The sequence below is a fragment of the Zingiber officinale genome, chromosome 1B (assembly GCF_018446385.1).
Source record: "Zingiber officinale cultivar Zhangliang chromosome 1B, Zo_v1.1, whole genome shotgun sequence".
NCBI lineage: Eukaryota > Viridiplantae > Streptophyta > Magnoliopsida > Zingiberales > Zingiberaceae > Zingiber > Zingiber officinale.
The window spans coordinates 56,363,330-56,379,812 of NC_055986.1; the positions used below are offsets into that span (position 1 = coordinate 56,363,330).

The window sequence follows — 16,483 nt, forward strand, 5'->3', positions numbered from 1 at the left end:
GCTGCTGTGGAAGACTATTGTTCATAATGCTTAATTCATTGAAGGATAATTGCGCGCATATATGACACTTAGTATATGCTACTTAGAATATAATATAGATAATTTGCTCCTTCTTATTAAAGTGTAGAGATTGATAAGAACCGACAGCATCATACAACAAATTACTAGGCATAATAATGGTTGAATTCAAAAATCATGGAAGGACCAAGAGCATCATATAACAAATCAGTGACCCTGAATTCTATTGAACTATTAATCATAGACGAGCACATAGCTGCCAAAATTGAAATAGAGAAGTTCAAAGACTACATAGAAACACATTAAGCACCAGGGGAAAAGCATAGCAACAGCAAGATCTGATATAATGAGGGAAAAGCTAAGAGACGTTCATAATCAATCAAAATCAAATATGAGTTTGTATCAATTATGATACTGAAGCAATGTTGGAAAATGCAACAAATTATCTTTAGGGCTTATATGCAAAATGAAAGATATTGTATTATTACCATTGCTGGAAGTGAATCCTTGTGGTCAACTCCAAAATTTTCAATTATATCTTTCATATATCGCATGATATAAAAACCACATTGCTCCGCATCCGGTTGTTGAGGAGCCTATGTTAGAGAAGAAATATTGGAATAACTCCTTCGAGGATAGTGAAACAGTTGCTAATCAAAAGGATCAGACATACCTTGACAACTTCTCATGTTGGTTGTTTTTTCCCTTTCCTTCCCACCTCCGCATTATACAATTTCAAGGCCCTTCATGCATATAACCCGTGGGAATGGTATTACCACATCAAAATACATCCATGTTTCAACAAAGGTAAGAAAAGAAGCCAAAAAACTTACATGTTGACAACATATTTCCAATCTTGATCACGAATGCGGTGACCAATAGGATCTAAAAAAAATTAATCTCTATCTCAACGTTGATGATAGTCAAAATCCAGTGAAAACTACACAAAGAAATATAATTAGTGTATGCATCCTGCATGTTCTCAAAATATGCAAGTGAGAGTGATATATAATGTTCTCCAGTGTCATCTATGTCAAACTCCAAATGGATGCAGGACCGGTCCGAAGCTGAAGTATGAAGCTCTCGTCTTATAGCCACATTAGCCCTTGAAGATACATAAGTTGTTTTAGATATGCTTTTCATGGACTGGAAAATCCTAACCAGTACTGTTTTTAAATTGTCTTTGTAAAGAGCATCTCTAGCTGCATGGATGTTGTATGTCATGAATAGCATGGCCATTTGCAAAACTCAAACTTTTGTCCAGATATGGAACTTCTTCAGGCTTGACAAATACAACCCGGTATTCAGGAATGGCAGCTGTATAAGGAGTGCACTGTCTCATTTTCATCCTAAAGTAACTTATCCAACTCCGGCCAAAGAAGCTCCCTCCTGAAAGTACAGTTGATATTTCATATTCCACAAAGGAGTAATGAGATAATGATGGGCAAAAGAGAAAAAAAAATAGAAAACTGAAAAATAGCAGTAGCCGACATTGAAATTTGGATGACATGCATAAAAGTTTGCTGATACTACATACCATGCAGAGAAGTCATCCTCAATACCCTGATCATCATCTCCCAACCCCACTTGGACAATGTGCTTGGCGTCTATGCAGAGGAAAAAAAAAGATAGAAGAATATCCAAGTAAGAATGATGCTTAAATTCATTAAACACATCTACAAACTTGCACATGACTACTACATTACAGTTGTATGTATGAAACTCACAGATAACATGACTACTCAACTATTTCTTAGTAACTCCTCATACCATGTTGACTTTACAAGTTTTTAGAGTAACAATTAGTTTACAAAACAAGTTAAATTCTCTAGAAAAATGAAATGCATGAACTTTGAGCTTGCAATTGAAGATAGGATTTAAAATCAGCTTTAGGAGCATATGTGACTTAGTCAAATCACAAACTAAATAAATCGACTATATACCTTGCTCATGAAGCAGTTCATCGACCACCACAGCAACCTTTGCAAGGACACAATACACAAATATATCAGCCAAGCAATTCCCACAAAAAGAATACTGACAATTTCATCATGCTAAACCTTATTAAAATGTTCATATTTCTGATTGCCCAAACTAAACACACCAAATTGAAGATTTTCCAACCAGGTTCCTCTCTCTTTCCCCTATAAAAACTAATAATTAGCAATCGATCAAGGCAAAAGGATTATTGGTAGAATAGATTAACCAAATGTGCATGCTTCCAGAACCTCTGTAAACCATTTGTAGAACCGGGCAGCATTATCAGTAGGCTCGCCATCTCCATACCTAAAGAAAACAAAGGGATCAACTCGAACTTTAAGGAAACTGATCGTTTATAAAAACAAAAAATTCTTGGCTTTCAACTTACGTAGCAAAGAAGAACAAAGCCAAGCTCTCCTTTTTCAGGTTCTCCTCGTACTCATCATCCTCAGTAGCATATTCATCCTATAATTGAGGAAACTAACTACAGATCAGTCAATTAATCAGTAGTATTTCCAATTATCTAAAATAGAAGGAAGATGATCTTACGATATCCACGAGTTTAAATATGGCATTAGGGTACCGTGCTTTTGCCTCCTCAGCCAGCGCCTAGAAGGGGGGAAAATCTAAGATCATGGGAGAAAAATTCAAAAAATGAACTACTTGGATAAAAACCCTAACCTTCGCGAACCCCTCAGCCGTCCTGGTTTGCGTCCTGAAGAAGACGGTGACCTTCTTCTTCCCTTGGTCCTCCTCTGTATCCATCTGGGTCTTCACCACTAGCGGCTTCGGCGGCTCGGCGGGCTTCCTTCCGCTCGATCGCCAGACGAAGAAGATTGCCACGCAACCGACGAGCACGACGATGACGATGCTCAGGATGGCGATCAGCAGCCGGTTCTCCACGAACGCATCCCCGGTGCCGAAATCGAGCCCATATCCGTCAGAGAGGGAGGCGACGACGGTCGACAAGAGATCGAGCGACGATGCCTTCTCAGAACCTATCTGCATCTTGGCGGATCGAGGGTGAATCGGAAGCACAGATCTCCGATCTCTGTTTCTGTCTGCTTCGATTTGGGAGAACGAAGGAGGTCGAGATTGGGTCGGCGATGGGAGGGGAGGAGAAGATAGAGGCAGAGAAGGTGAGTCGCCCGAAGATGGCTCTCTGTCTCTGCCTCCCGTGGACGGCGTCATATAGGTTTAGGCTGGAAGGAAGAGTTGAAGTGTTGAAAATTTTAGCTAAGTATTGGTGGAAAAATTAAATTATTTTATTTTGGTTCATTAACACCACTTTTAACAACAGTTTTTTACTATCCGATTTCGTAGATAGAACAAGAAAATTATCATAGACACCGATTTTAAAAATCGCTGTTAAAACCGGTGTCTATTAATGAAAAATGGGTGCTCATAGACATCAGCTAAAAAAATCGATGTCTATTAGCGAAAATCTGCGCTCATAGACACCGATTTTTGGAAAAATCGGTGTAAAATACTCAAAGACAACAATTTTTACTTAAAACCGTTGTTGTTCCACTGATGTCTATGAGGGTTTTTGTTGTAGTGATAGTTACCTTTTGTTTAGAATTTGATGTGATTTCAACTCAAAATTTTAGTTACCTATTTGATGCGCTTGTTGGTCCATAAGTTTTGTGATTCTACTCAAATTTAGACTTCTATAAATCTTTTAATAATTTACATTCTGTTATATTTTTAGTATCTATCATTTTCCTATCTAGTTGATGAATGAGACAATGAGTGTTTGTATAGATTTGGGTTAAAGTAATAAATACAAGTTATAGTTGTTCTATTTGTCTTGTAAAAATTGGTTTCTAAAATATTTTTGTGGGATAATATTATATGTTTTTCTTAATATTTTTTAAAAAAATATTAAGAAAATTAATGATAGATATTAAATTTCATCGCTAAGCAACGGATATTAAATTTGTTCCCTAAATTTACTACTTAAACGATATTCTCATCTAAGGGTAACAATTATATAGTCCACCCTTATACTAGTCCATTCTAATACCATGGGAGGTCCTAACTATTAGGGAATAGTGTTTCCTTATAACTCTCTAATGATCTATTCTAGGGTAGATAATTACTATTCTATGGGTTATAAGCCCACCTAACACAGCTACACCCACATTATCATCTAGCTAACTGTTGTGGTAACATCCACTATATATAAATGATCTTCTAGCTGCCTTCGATGTCCATCGTGCTTGCTTGAAGTAAGTCCTCCAGTTAGTGAATGGTGCACTCCGTCCATCTGTCTATCTGAAAATATTCACAAAAATAAAGTTTTGTACACATGACTTGTTGGATATGTAAGATCAAAAAGAATTTAGATATCTCCACAATGATATGATATTATCCACTTTGGGCCTATGTCTTCATGGTTTTGCTCTTGGGCTCTATCCAAAAGGCCTCATGTCAATGAAGATATTTTTTTTCTTATAAACCCATAATCTTTCCCATGTGTTTTCAATGTGGGACTATGTTTGCAATCTTACAACTCCAACAGTCCCCCCCCTCAAACAAAGGACCACAGGGTCCTCCTCAAGTATCTGGTCACTCTTGACCTGCTCAGGGCCTCTCCTCGAGCATCGGGTCACCTTGACCTGCTCAGGGTCTCCCCTACTTTGTTTAAGGTTTTCACCCACATGGTTCAATCTTGGATCATGGCTCTGGCTCGTGCTTCTTCCGGCAGTTAGTCCGGTGAAGAGCGACCTTGCTCTGATACCAATTGTAGAATCGAAAAAAATTTAGATATCTCTACAATGGTATGATATTGTCCACTTTGGGCCTAAACCCTTATGATTTTTCTCTTGAGTTCTATCCAAAAGGCCTCATGCCAATGGAGATATTTTTTTCTTATAAATCCATGATCTTTCTCATGTGTTTTCAATGTGAGACTATGTTTACAACTTTGTAACGCCAACAGGATACTCTACCAAGCAGTCCAAAGAATCAATCTAGCGGATCAATAGAAAATGGTTGAATTTGGTTAATTGGTCAACAAGCATTCAACTCGAATCATGCACCCTCTAAAATCCATCGTATTATATTTCTCTTTCTACTTAGGTATAAAAATCTTTCAAAGTAAGCCAACTAGTGTTTGACGCTCTTTGGGGTTATGGCCCACAACGCTTCTGCTACATCACTCTGATGTTCTACCTTCACTTATTGATGAGTTGTAAAGTCCGCAAGGTCCTTCTTCATACTGTTCCACCAGTAGGAGCATTTTAGGCCTTGATACATACGAGTACTTCTCGGATGAACCGCAAACCATGATCAATTTGCTTCAGTGAATAGGTCTTCTTTAACTAAGTTTGCCTCGAAAATACATAGTCTTGATGTAATACCCTGATTCTGAGATTCTGGTTAAGTATGACTTAAAAGGTTAGATAGTACTATCCATATCACCAAGGTGCACCTTCCTTTTCGGAAGCCCAAACTTAAGAACTCCAAAGTTAAGCGTGCTTAGCTTGGAGAAATCTGAGGATGGGTGACCTCCTGAGAAGTTTTCCAGGGTGCGTGCGAGTGAGAACAAAACACGCTGAAAGGACCTCCGATGGTTTGTGGAGCTAGTCGTCAACCCGATGGGCAATTCTGGTGGCGTTCCCGGTTCGGTCCGGGTGGGGCCAGTAGGGATTCTCTGGTTCGCAATTTGCGGACCAAAGGATGGTCCACTGCATGAGGACCCTTGATTTAGATGGACCCACTTTTAAATAGGTGGGGTCCATCCAAATCAAGGGTCTAAAAAAGTGGATCATCCCCTAGTCCGTAATTTACGGACCAGAGGATTCATGCTCAGTGGGGCCCACCCGGGCCGGGGCATTACAGATGGTATCAGAGCGATCTTGCGACCGTGAGTGCGCCATAGAGTGATCTTGCGACCGTGAGTGCGCCTGTGGCAGGAGCACCCAGGGCACCACCTAGCAAGGGAGATTCTGGGATTTGTCTGTGGCGTGATTCGTGGTTACACAACGAGGACGTTGTGTCTTTAAGTGAGGGTGATTGTAATACCCCAGTTCTGAGATTCTGGTTAAGTATGACTTAAAAGGTTAGATGGTACTATCTATATCACCAAGGTGCACCTTTCTTTTTGGAAGCCCAAACTTAAGAACTCCAAAGTTAAGCGTGCTTGGCTTAGAGAAATCTGAGGATGGGTGACCTCCTGGGAAGTTTTCCAGGGTGTGTGCGAGTGAGGACAAAACACGCTGAAAGGACCTCCGGTGGTCTGTGGAGCTAGTCATCAACCCGAAGGACAATTCTGGTGGCATTCCCGGTTCGATCCGGGTGGAGCCCGCCCAGGCCGGGGCGTTACACTTGATTTATCACATTCAACGAGTTGACTAAACTCTGCCTTGTAATCCATTATATTATGTTTGTTCTACTTAAAGTTAAGGAACTCCGACGAATCCCTACTTTTCAACTCGGTATCAGTTAGTGCCTAACAGACAGGTATAGGAACAGTTACATAGTCCAACTAAATGGAAAAGAGTCTAACCAACTAAACCACAATTTCTAGGACATTCAACTTGTCTAACAACAACCTACACAAAGTAGTGAAACATAAAAGGTAAGATGTTACTTCCTATAGCTCAGAGATATCCTTTGGCTTGTCTTGTCCCAAACTCAAAAAATCATGAAACGAGATCGAAATCCTAAGAACACAAAACCTAGCATTCAAACTTGAACCTAGCTTTAATACCAATAAAATTATCACTCCCCGAGGGTATACTTATCCGCCAAATCAGATAGTACATACCTCTAGTGACAATATGAGAAATACAATATCGAACTGAGATCAAGCAAAATAACACATCGATGCAATATAAAATCACAACTCATAACAACTGATGTGTATATGTATGCATGTATATGTGAACATATTAAATTAACAAAAAGCATAACCAACAATATAAACATTAATTACAAAAAAAAGAAAACCAAAAATTTAAGCAGTGGAAAGTAAACCAACAACTCATATAGAAATCAAAACTTGAGTGGGACTGGTAGTCAGAACCTCTAAGCAACACAACACCACATTTATCTGCTAACCTGAAAGTCAAAGGAAAAGTAAAGGGTAGTGAGTACAACAACTCAGTGGATAGAAGAAGATAGTGCATGAATAATATACTGTCAAGAGATCAAAAGATATAATTTCAGATGAAATACTTACTATAATAGTAAGAGTCAATATGGGCAACCACTAACGAAGCATAACTAACAACATACACATCTATTAACCTATTCCACCAGGTAAGACCGATAAATCATGAGCACATGCAAATCATGCACATTATAGTCATGTACACATGCAAGTAACAAAAATCAATCATCATACATAGGAGTAACTACTCTACCATAAGAAATATAAATGGCCAAGACATCTAGCTATGAACTACGGGAGAAACGCTCTACCACGAATGATCTCATGTGCAGTCCAAAATGTCAGGGTCCTTATATGTAGGAGAAATGCTCTACCATGAATGGTCTTATGGCCAAACAGGTAGTAGTATATATATATAATGATCACTGACAGCTGACAACTGATCTCTCAACCATGAATGGGAGACAATGATATATAGGATATACTAACGATCGCTAATGACTTTCTCAACCATGAATAGGAGACAATGGTCGACAGGATATACTAACGGTCATCGGTGTCTCTCTGAACCACGAATGAGAGACAATAGTCAACAGGATATAACAACCAAGGGTCTAGTAGAATACTCAAAATACTACGCTATGGTATAATCTTACTAATGTACAGGCATGAACATATAATAAGTAAGGGTCTACTAGGATGCTCGGTATCCTATACTAAGGTATAATCCTACTAATATATAGGCAGAAAATAGACAATTAGGTCCCTAAAATACTAGTTAACCAATCTCATCAAGAGAATACTAGTCATCTAGTATTAATATCTCAACTAATTCTATGATATCATCATACATATAATAAACAACGGAGTTGATTCGAAGGAAAAAGCCTAGTGGAATACACTACCCCTCTGCTAAGGAGTGGTTTCCATCAAGTATAGGTCAGCATCATCTCACTAATATATATGCCCTCACAAGTATACAACTAGATTATGGTATGTTAATATCATGCATATATATAAACCCAATCATGAATAACAGCCAAGACTACATAACTATCAACAATAGGTCAAAATATAAGGACAAACAACAAGGTATCAAACTCAAGGCAATATAGAACAGATTTAAGGTAAGTGAGTAACTGCTACCTAATCAAAACATGACACTAAACAATCATGCACTATAATCAAAGATCTCAAAAAGATAAGTAGGATTTACCCACCTCAATGTAGCATGTTCAAATCGTCTTCGAGTCCGTGAGATCGCAACGAGCTCAAATCCTACAAATATAGGATACAGGGAACCTAAGAGTCTATTAATCAATAATCAAACCCTATTGATTAATTAATCAACTTATTAGTTCATCTTTAACTTAGTAATTTGAATCATTTATGGTTAGGTCAACTAACCATATTTATTAACTTGTGAATTAACCCATTAAGTAACAAGGTTACCATTTGTTTACAACTAAGCCAATTAAATCAATTAATCTACTTCATTAAACTAAGCACACCAATTACTCAATTAATGAAATTGATTCAATTAATTAAATAAATATGAAACCTATAAATTGATTAAACGCCTTTAATTAACTCCATTAATTATCGATTGATCTAAACCTATCATCATCCTTAATTACTTAATCAATTAATACTAAGTTACATAATCCTAAATTAAGACAAAAATCTTAATTTCAATAAACTCTAATCTGTACCTCTTAATTTAACTTAGGCTTAGAATCTAATCATTACCCTTTCATAGCTGGCGGCGTCATCTTCCTCAGTACCGGCTCATGGTAGCTAACCGTGGCAGCTCACACGAAGAAAGCTACGGTGATCGGTGTCTGAACGATGATAGAGACAGTGAAATAGTCAACGACAACGTGCGGCGACAAGTAGTAGCCAACTACTCCGGCAAAGGAGAGGGTGCGCGACGTTGTACTCCACTTGATTAGAGTGACGACGAAGGTAGGTTGGCAGCGGCACACAAGTTTGCTGGCGACTCATGGTGGTAGTTATTATAGCACTGTGTGGGTTGCTTGGAGAGGGAGACAATCGGCGATGACTTTAGCTCTTGGCTATGGCAGGCAGCCGATGATCTACAGTCAGGGTGGCATAGGGGGCGGAGGCCTGCAAACCATGTTAGCACATCTCGCTAATAGTTCCTGACAGTGATACATGGTGATGGCACGTACAGATTGTCGCACATGATCGGGAAGACCAGACAATGGTCATGACTCTAGGACATGTTATTGCACGGGGTGGTTGATTGCGAGGACAGTGGAGTAGTGATGAAGACTGGCTGCTAGTGGCGATGCCTAGCGATCGCGTTGTGAATCATGCACTGTATGTGAGTAATAAAATGGTGGCAAAGACACCGATAGAGGTGAGGAGGCACACAACAGTCGATGGTGGCTTGCCGAGATAGGAGAAGTGGAAGTCGACATCGATACAAAGGCCGCATCGGGTATCGGGTGGCAGGGGAGCATGCACGTGCAGCGGTAGGATTCTCGCATGAGGTAAATATGAACTTGGGTTTTCATTATTAAAACCTAAGTTAAGTTCAATCAACTCCTCATTTAAATAGGTATTTCTAAAATGACTTTTTCTTACCCATTTATATCCCTTAAAACCTAAAACGATTCCTCTAAAATATAGAATTTTTTTAATAAATTTCATAAATTCATATAAACTTATTTTCTAATATATTATCTACTAAAATATATTTATTTTTCTTAAAATAATTTAATTATCAATTTTTAATTATTTTAAATCCTTAACCATATTTTTAGTATATTACATTTTAACAACCAAATCTATTGTTACTGATCTAGCTAATGTTGGAACTAGACAGTAAGACTATTGCCTTAAAATATTGAGAATAGGAATTTGAGGAGGACCCTAGAGAAGTGCATGACTTTCTCTTGATGCATAAACATTTAGAAAGACTTTCCTTTTTATAGAGAGCGAGTTTCACAAATAAAAATAAAAATTAAATTAAACTGAATTAGATTTGTGATTTGGTGTTCTTTATATAAAAAAACATTAACAACCCCTTACAATATTTTAAATTCAAAAGAATAAAATAGTAAATAAAAAATTGCTTAATATTTTTACCACACCATTAGTGAAGTGCTTTGACCAGTGTAAACTTTTACTTAGTAATAAATATGAAAATTAATTTTTTTAATTATTATGGTCTTTTCTATCACTGTCCTTCGCATGCTGCCTGTCCTAAGGTTCATGACGTCGGGTCCATCGAGTTTTCTTTTCCGCTGTGCCTCTGGTCCTCAAATAGCACCACGCCTTGCAAGGATACGATCCACGACAAAAATAAAAATTTTACATATATCGATCCTATATTCCATAAGGGAATGTACATCATGTCTAGATCAAACATAAATGTAAAATCCTAGGGCTAATACAACTCCTGTTGTAATAGTTAAATACAATTATGCACACACAATAATATGCCCTTGACATGTCCAAGGGTCTAATCACACACAATAACCATAAGTCATAATAGTTGGAGCCTGCGACCATATAGTTAGCATACCCTACTATTATCCTGCCTAAATTATGTATGACATGTGCATAATTAAATTGAAAACCAAACACACAGAGGCAAAGTCTAGCTCTGATACCAATTGTTGGTTAGTCCTAGGAAGATCGTACTGGTTCCACTGTACAAAAATTTTGTACAAGTGTCGAACCTATCCTAATAACCTATTGTGTTCTTTAGAAATTAAATTCGGAATCGCAAACGGAACTTAACATTATTGATTCCAAATTTAACTTATCTGTTCTTAATAGTTTAGACTTGGATCGCAAACGATGCTTAACATTATTGATCCAAATCCACCTATGTTATAAATTCAATTAAATATTAATTTCAGAAATCGACTTCCAGGTTAAACATGGGGAGGCACTAGACCTTCTTGGATATGGGAGCAACCGCCACTTCCTAGACAAAGCCTTTTAATGAAATATAATATTTAATTTCCTTATATAATCCTAGGTTTAACAAAAAAGAATAATCGAATCACAAATTCGAATAACAAAAAACGACAACCTCGAATCACAAATTCGAAACCTAGAATTATATGCCTCTTGTGTTTGGAATTCATACAAAGAAAAACTACTATGATACAGAAAACAATTACTAGTTATACCTTTCTTTGTATGCAATGACCTCTTGATCTTCTACCGTATTCCTCTTCTTATCTCGGACGTTGTGTGGGAAATGATCTACCGAGATGAGAACTACCCAAACCCTTCTTCTTCCTCCTTACAAGTTTCGGCCATGCTCCTCTCCTTGAGATGAAGAATTTCGGCCACACCACCAAGCTTGAAGGGATGCTAGAAACAAAGTCTCCTTTCTCTCCTTCTCATCCAAGCAAGATCCGGCCACCACCACAAAGCTCCAAGGGATGATGTCGTCAGCTACCAAAGAAGAAGAGAAGAGGAGAAGAACAAGGACTAGGGCCGGCCACCACCAAGGAAGAGAGGGAGGAAAATAGAATAGAGTTATTCCTCATGAAGGCACCCCTACCCCCTCTTTTATATTTTTTGGTCTTGGCAAATAAGGAAAAATTAAATAAAATCTTCCTTATTTTCTTTACCATGAAAAGGAAAATTTAATTGATTAAAACCAAGTTCCTTTTCTTAAATATCATGGCCGACCACCTCATTGCTCCAAGCAAGGAAAGTTTTAACAAAAAATTAAAACTTCCTAATTTGTTTCCGGAAATTTTAAAATAAAAATTTCTCTAATAATTTTTCCCTTCACGGTTGGTTATAAAAGGAATTTTATAAATTAAAATCTCTCTATTAAAACGTGTGGATAATTTCCAAAAAGGAAAGTTATCTTTTAAAATTAAAATCTTCCTCTCAATCTACAAATAAGGAAAAATATCAAATCTTTTCTTAATCTTTTGTGGAAACTTATAAAAGGAAAAATTTATAATTTTAAAGCTCTGTTTTAAATCATGAACATGGTTACAAAAAAGGAAAGTTTTTTCAAAATTAAAATCTTCCTTTTAATTTACAAATAAGGAAAGATATCAAATCTTTTCTTAATATTTTTGTAGAAAGCTATAAAAGGACAGACTTATAATTTTAAACTCTCTTTTAAAACCATGGAATCCACATAAGAAAAATTTTAAAAAATTAAAATCCTTTTAATTTGATGTGGTCGGCTACATCAAGCTTGGGTTCAAGCTACACAACTTGGCTCATCCTATTTGCTTGGCCGGCCCAAGCTTGGGTTCCAAGCTTGCTTGGCCGGCCACCTTAGGATAGGTATAAACGTGGGTAAACGTGGGTATAATACTTTATAAATAAGAGCCTACGATAGGGACCGAGAGGAGGAATTGATTTTGGTCTCCCGATGAAATTAAGTTTCCCGTGTTCGCCCCGAACACCTAACTTAATTTCATCAATAATAATTCATACCACTAAAGAATTATTATTGAACTACCGCACCAATCCCAAATTATATTTTTGGGCTCCTTCATATTATGAGTGTGTTAGTCTCCCTGTGTTTAAGATGTCGAATGTCCATTAATTAATTGAGTTACTGACAACTCACTTTAATTATTATCTTAGTCCAAGAGTAGTACCACTCAACCTTATCGTCATGTCGGACTAAGTCCACCTGCAGGGTTTAACATGACAATTCTTATGAGCTCCTCTTGGGGATATTATCAACCTAAATTACTAGGACACAGTTTCTGTAAGGACCCGGCCCCTCGGCCCCTTGGGCGGCCCAACTGGCGACCCCTTATGTCGTCGACCAACGACCCTCGCCCGTGCCGTTACTCACTAGGTCTTCTCACCCCTGGTCAGTGGATTTTTGTCTTCCCCAGGATTCGAACTCTAGACCTCCAGGATAAGTACTAGAGTTTATGAATCTTGGTAGCCAAGTGAGCGACACTCACTTGGCTACCATGATTCATAAACTTTAGTACTTATCCTGGAGGTCTAGAGTTCGAATCTTGGGGAAGGCAAAAATCCACTGGCCATGGGTGGGAAGAGCAAGTGAGTAACGACACAGCCGAGGGTCGTCGGTCGACGACATAAGGGGTCGCCAGTTGGGACGCCCAAGGGACTGCGCTTTTTTATTGTAACGACCCGGCCCCTCGACCCCTTGGGCGGCCCAACTAGCGGCCCATTTGGCGGTCCCTTGGGCGGCCCAACTGGTTACCCCTTATGTCGTAGACCGACGACCCTCGGTCGTATCGTTACTCACTAGGTCTTCCCATCCCTGGCCAGTGGATTTTTGCCTTCCCCAGGATTCGAACTCTAGACCTCCAGGATAAGTACTAGAGTTTATGAATCCTGGTATCCAAGTGAGCGGCGCTCACTTGGCTACCAGGATACATAAACTCTAGTACTTATCCTGGAGGTCTAGAGTTCGAATCTTGGGGAAGGCAAAAATCCACTAGCCAGGGGTGGGAAGACCTAATGGGTAACGGCACAGCCGAGGGTCGTCAGTCGACGACATAAGGGGTCACCAGTTAGGCCGCTAGTTGGGCCGCCCAAGCGACCGCCAAGGGGCCGCCAGTGTGGCCACCCAAGGGGCCGAGGGGTCGAGTCATTACAATAAAAATATAAAATGTGTACCATAGGACAATGAACTAAATCAAAGGTACACAGATCAGATAAGGTATAAAAACCTTATCTGGTAGCCAAGTGAGCGACACTCACTTGGCTACCAGGATTCATAAACTCTAGTACTTAGCCTGGAGGTCTTGAGTTCGAATCCTGGGGAAGGTAAAAATTCACTCGCCAGGGGTGGGAAGACCTAGTGAGTAACGACACGGCTGAAAGTCGTCGGTCAACGACATAAGGGGTCGCCAGTTGTGCCACCAGTGGGGTCGCCAAAGGGACCACCAAATGGGCCACCAGTTGGGCCGCCCAAGGGGCCGAGGGGCCAGGTCGTTACAATAAAAGACGTCTTTTTATTGTAACGGCCCGGCCCCTTGGGCGGCTCCTTGGCGGTCCCTTGGGCGACCACACTAGCGGTCCAACTGTAGACCCCTTATATCGTCGACCGACGACCCTCGGGCGTGTGCCGTTACTCACAAGGTCTCCCACCTCTAGCCAGTGGATTTTTACCTTCCCCAGGATTTGAACTCTAGATCTCCAGGATAAATACTAAAGTTTATGAATCCTGGTAGCAAAGTGAGCGACACTCACTTGCCTACCAGGATTCATAAACTCTAGTATTTATCCTGGAGATCTAGAGTTCGAATCTTGGGGAAGGCAAAAATCCACTGGTCAGGGGTGAGAAGACCTTGTGAGTAACGGCACACGCCCGAGGGTGTCGTCGGTCGACGATATAAGGGGTCGCGCAGTTGGGCCGCTAGTGTGGCCGCCCAAGGGACCGCCAAGGGGTCGAGGGGTCGGGTCATTACAGTTTTCTTTTATAATCAACAACACACACTATAAGTAATATCATTTCCCAACATATCGGGCCTTTTGATTTATCGAGCTAAATCTCACCCTTTGATAAATTAAAGAAATAAATACTAAATATATGTGCTTGTTATTATATTAGGATTAAGAGCACACACTTCCATAATAACTAAGGTCTTGTTCTTTTATTAAGTCAGTATAAAAAGAACTTACCTTAAATGGGTCTGCTCAATATACTTAGAGTGTACTAGTGTAATTTATTAGTCAAGATAAACTAATACCTAATTACACTATGACTATTTCAATGGTTTGTTCCTTTCCATCTTAGTCGTGAGCTATTGTTTATAATTTATAAAGAACTGATAACATTATCTTCTGTGTGTGACATCACACACCATGTTATCTATAATATAAATTAATTGAGCAACTACACTTAGTATATAAATGTAGACATTTGACCAATGTGATTCTTATTTCCAAAATAAATGTTTATAAAAGTTAGGCTTTTAGTATACACTCTAACAATCTCCCACTTATACTAAAAGACTAAGCTGTCATATCTACTGCCATACATCTAATTCCCATCCCCTCCACATGCCGATCAAAAGCTTTCGCCGGAAGGGCCTTAGTGAAATGATCTGCCAAGTTATCTGCTGATGCAATCTTGGCGACAACAACTTCTCCTCGCTTGACGATGTCTCGTATTAGGTGGTACTTACGCTCTATATGTTTACTCGCCTTATGGGCTCATGATTCCTTCGAGTTTGCAACTGTACCGCTATTATCACAATAAATTGTGATGATTTTGGGCAAACCAGGAATCACATCTAAGTCCATTAGGAAGTTCCTAAGCCAAACAGCTTCTTTGGCTGCCTCAGAGGCTGCCACATACTTTTCTTCCATGGTTGAGTCTAAAACGCATTTCTGCTTAACACTCCTCTATGCAATGGCTCCATCTCCTAAAGTAAATACATAGCCTGATGTAGACTTACTATTGCCCCTATCTGATTGGAAATCTGAATCTGTGTAAACCACAGGGAGCATATCATCTGTTTGGTAAACTAGCATATAATCTCTAGTCCTTCTCAGGTACTTCAATATATACTTTACAGTAGTCCAATGTCCTTGTCCAGGGTTCTTTGATATCTGCTAACCATGCCCACAGCAAAACAGATATTTGATCTCGTGCACAGCATTGCATACATTAGGCTTCCCACAGCCGAAGCATAAGGAACTGCCTTCATGTCCTCTATCTCCTTTGATGTCTTCGGAGACATCTCTTTAGATAAAGCTACTCCATGCCTAAAAGGTAAGAAACCTTTCTTGGAGTTTTGCATGCTAAAACGAGCAAGGATTGTATCTATATATGAAGCTTGAGATAGGCACAACATCCTTTTCCTACGATCCCTTATGACTTTGATCCCAAGAATGTGTGCACATTCTCCTAAGTCCTTCATATCGAATTGTTTGGATAACCATACCCTTACGTCTGATAACATCTTGACATTGTTGCCAATTAACAAAATGTCATCTACGTATAGTAAAAGAAATACCACCACGTTTCCGTTACACTTCTTGTATACACAAGACTCATCCAGACACTGAATAAATCCATATGACTGGATTACTTCGTTAAATCGAATGTTCCAAGATCTTAAAACTTGCTTCAGTCCATAAATGGACCGATTGAGCTTGCACACTAGATGTTCTTTGCCATTTTCAATGAACCCTTCTGGTTGCTTCATATAGATGTTTTCTTCAAGACTTCCATTAAGGAAAGCTGTCTTGACATCCATTTGCCAAATCTCATAATCCATATGAGCGGCAATGGATAAGAGTATCCGGATAGACTTAAGCATGACTACCGGTGAAAAAGTCTCCTCATAATTGATTCCCTCTTTCTGAGTGTACCCTTTCGCAACAAGCCTTGCTTTGAAGGTTTCTACCTTC

The 16,483-nt window shown here is 39.1% G+C and overlaps 1 long non-coding RNA gene across 1 annotated transcript; it reads right to left on the minus strand.

Annotated features, from left to right (window-relative positions):
• Positions 1-1,368: 1,368 nt before the first annotated feature.
• On the minus strand, positions 1,369-1,618 carry LOC121967820. Its single transcript, XR_006107870.1, has 2 exons — positions 1,556-1,618; positions 1,369-1,407 (listed from the first exon to the last, which is right to left on the minus strand). It is a non-coding gene; the product is annotated as an uncharacterized LOC121967820 (long non-coding RNA).
• Between the last annotated feature and the right edge of the window lie 14,865 nt (positions 1,619-16,483).